Consider the following 3,205-nt stretch of genomic DNA (forward strand, 5'->3'; position numbering starts at 1 on the left):
ATTTAAATTTTGATAATTTATTTATTAATATTTTTAATTTATACGTTTATGGGTGAGTGAGGACTGAGGACTGAGGACTGAGGACTGAGGAGGGCAGGTGGGTCTGCTCCGCACCCGCTTGTACAGAAGGCTGTCCACTTATATAGTGAGAATCAGACTGTGAGAGTGGATCAGACCTAATAAGTTTGCTTTTGCATATAACTGATTTTATGTTTAGGACTTATTAATCTATGCTTTTTATTTACTAAATAATAATTTACTTAATATATTAAAATTGGAAATTTTTTTTCAATTTATGATGGTGAGGTGTCACTTTTTTGTTAATTTATTTTTTTTTTAAAATAATTACACTATTCGTTCTTCTAAATTTATTTTAAAAAAATATTTTTAATTAATATAATTATATTATAATTAATATTTAATAAATGATACATAATTATACTAATTTAAAAAACTGTCTTTGTTATAATTATATCAAATCAATATGATATGATATGATAATAATATGCTAATGGCATGAGTTATTCTAATCATAATAAAATTCTTTTCAATGCACGGATTATTTGATTATTCTGTACTTATAAGTCTTTTTGATAATAATAATAATAATAATCTACTTAATCAATTAAAATTAAATTTTTTTAACTAATGAAAATGAGATGTCATTTTCTCATAAGTTTTTTTTCTCCAAAATAAAAATATTATTCTTTAATATATTTACATTTATTATTTATCAATTTTTTTATTTTTATTTCTCACATTTGTTAAAGATTTTTTTTAATTATTGTTATTTAATTTACTTATCTTAAATATTAATTATTAATAAGTCTTCACAATTATTTTTCAACTATTAGTATTATTGGTATATTAGTATATTTTTAGAAATATTGAAAGTGAGATGTCAATTTCTTATGAACATTTTTCTTTCTAAAATAAAAGCGCTACTTTCAATATATTTATATTTACTATCTTCTCAATCTATTTTAAGAAAATATTTTTTTTATAATTATATAAAAATTAATATTTAATACATTATTATACTAATTGTCAATCATTAAATATTTTTAATCATTCTAATTATTATATTAATTTATATAATTCTAATTCTCCATTATTATGCAAGTTGATATACACGTCGATATAAGTTAATACTAATTATTATATTAGTTGTATAATACTAATTGTTGATCATTAATATTTTTAGTTATTATTTTTCAATTATTATTTTAATCAAGCATAATTAGTAGCAAATTGAACATACATTAATGGTGACAAATTGATATTAATTAATTAATTAATTAATTAATTAATAATAATAATAATAATAATAATAATAATAATAATAATAATAATAATAAAGGTCTAACAGCACATACACACGTTATTATATTTTAAAAAAGTAAAATATATTTTTAAAAAGATTAAGATATCAATAATTAGAAATAAAAAACATAAACATAATTCTATAATTTTAATTGCCATAAATATGATACTAACATTGATAGTGATAAATTGATATTGATATCAATAATTAATTTCTATAGATATTTTTGTACTACTAATTAAGGCCATGAACGCTGGTATGGATTCGAGTCTCGAGACTTCCAATTTGGTGCTACCAGGAACAAGCAAGGCTGCGAATTGCTTCTGCAATAGGGATTCCGGTGAAAGTAGATTTGGCCACTAAGTTTGCAGAAAGAGGAAAATATGCCCGAGCTTGTGTTCAAATTAATCTTGAGTTGCCTATAATTAAACATATTATAGTGGAGGGTGTGACTTATGAAGTGGAGTATGAGAGTTTACAGTTGATTTGTGCTACTTGTGCACGGTATGGGCATGATAAATCGTTGTGCATGAAGAAGGAGTCCTTGGAAGGAAACGGAAATTCCTTTGGTGATGGAAAAAATAATGAATCCCCGACACTAGTGCCACACAACAATCATGAGATTCAAAAAGAGGCTGAATCAGAAGCTCGTGATTTAGGTGAGAATCCTCGTAATTTGTGTGAGAAATTAGGAGTTGTTAAAGAGAAGGATGTGGTTACGGAATCATTGGCTCCTCACGTGCTTGATGGTCATGTTAATGAGGCATGCATGGATGATGAAGAGGGCTGGCAACAAGTGCTGCGTAAGGAAAAATTCACAATCGGCCAGTCATCAGGTTTGAAGGACCAAGATGGAAAGCAGCACAAGTTTGGTTCGAGAAGGGTTCCAAGGCCCAATTTGCATGGTGATGGAGGCAAATCAATTGGCATTAGGATGGGGAAACGAGAAAAATATGAAATTGCGCCATCTCCATCACGCAGAACTCCTGCACGTCATGGAATTTCTCTACGGAAACGTCATCGGCCTTCCTCCTTGCAGAACTCGCCAGTTGATAAAAATGGTGGCACAACGGAGAAAACTTTAGTAGATGGAAGCATGGCAGGTGCAGTGTCAGGAGGTTCGAAGGTGGCAATTATTAAGGATCAGAGTGTGCCAGTACTGCAGGACAAACCACCTATTGAGGTTGGTGATTCTGTTTAGAGTTTATGTTCTTATTTATTTTTTCCCTATTATTTATGGATAGTTTAAATATGATTGTTTGGAATATTAGGGGTGCTTCTAATAAGTTAGCCCAGGTGCATTGTAAGGAACTTGTTAGAAAATTTAGACCTGTTTTCTTTATTGTGGTTGAAACTCACTCCCCTTTTCAGCATTTAAAATTATTTTGGGAAAGGTTGGGGTATCACTCTATTGGTATAGTAGAAGCAGAGGGGCATAAGGGAGGTATTTGGTTTCTATCCTCTATGAAGGGTGTTTGTTGTAAGTTCATTGATGCTTTTGATCAGGGTGTTACTGTTGAGGTTCACTTTGATAATTTAATTTGGAGGTGTAGTGGTATTTATGACAGTCCTCAATTTAATAAAAGGGTTCTCCTTTGGGATTATCTTGTTGCACAATCCATGGTTTTTCAAGGACCTTGGATTGTTCTTGGTGATTTTAATAAAGTCAAATTTTCTCATGAATCTAAAGGCTGTCAATTTTCTCATCAAAGAGCAGACATGTTTGCTACTTCATTAGGGGATAGTGGTTTGTTTGATCTGAAGACTATTGGGAGGCAATTTTCTTGGTACAAGAGGGTGAAAAATTATGTTGACGTGGCAAAAAAGCTTGATCGAGTCTGTATAAATAGTAGTTGGTTATCTATCTTTCCAGAGGCTTAT

Source organism: Arachis duranensis, chromosome 8 (assembly GCF_000817695.3).
Source record: "Arachis duranensis cultivar V14167 chromosome 8, aradu.V14167.gnm2.J7QH, whole genome shotgun sequence".
In the NCBI taxonomy this organism is placed as follows: domain Eukaryota; kingdom Viridiplantae; phylum Streptophyta; class Magnoliopsida; order Fabales; family Fabaceae; genus Arachis; species Arachis duranensis.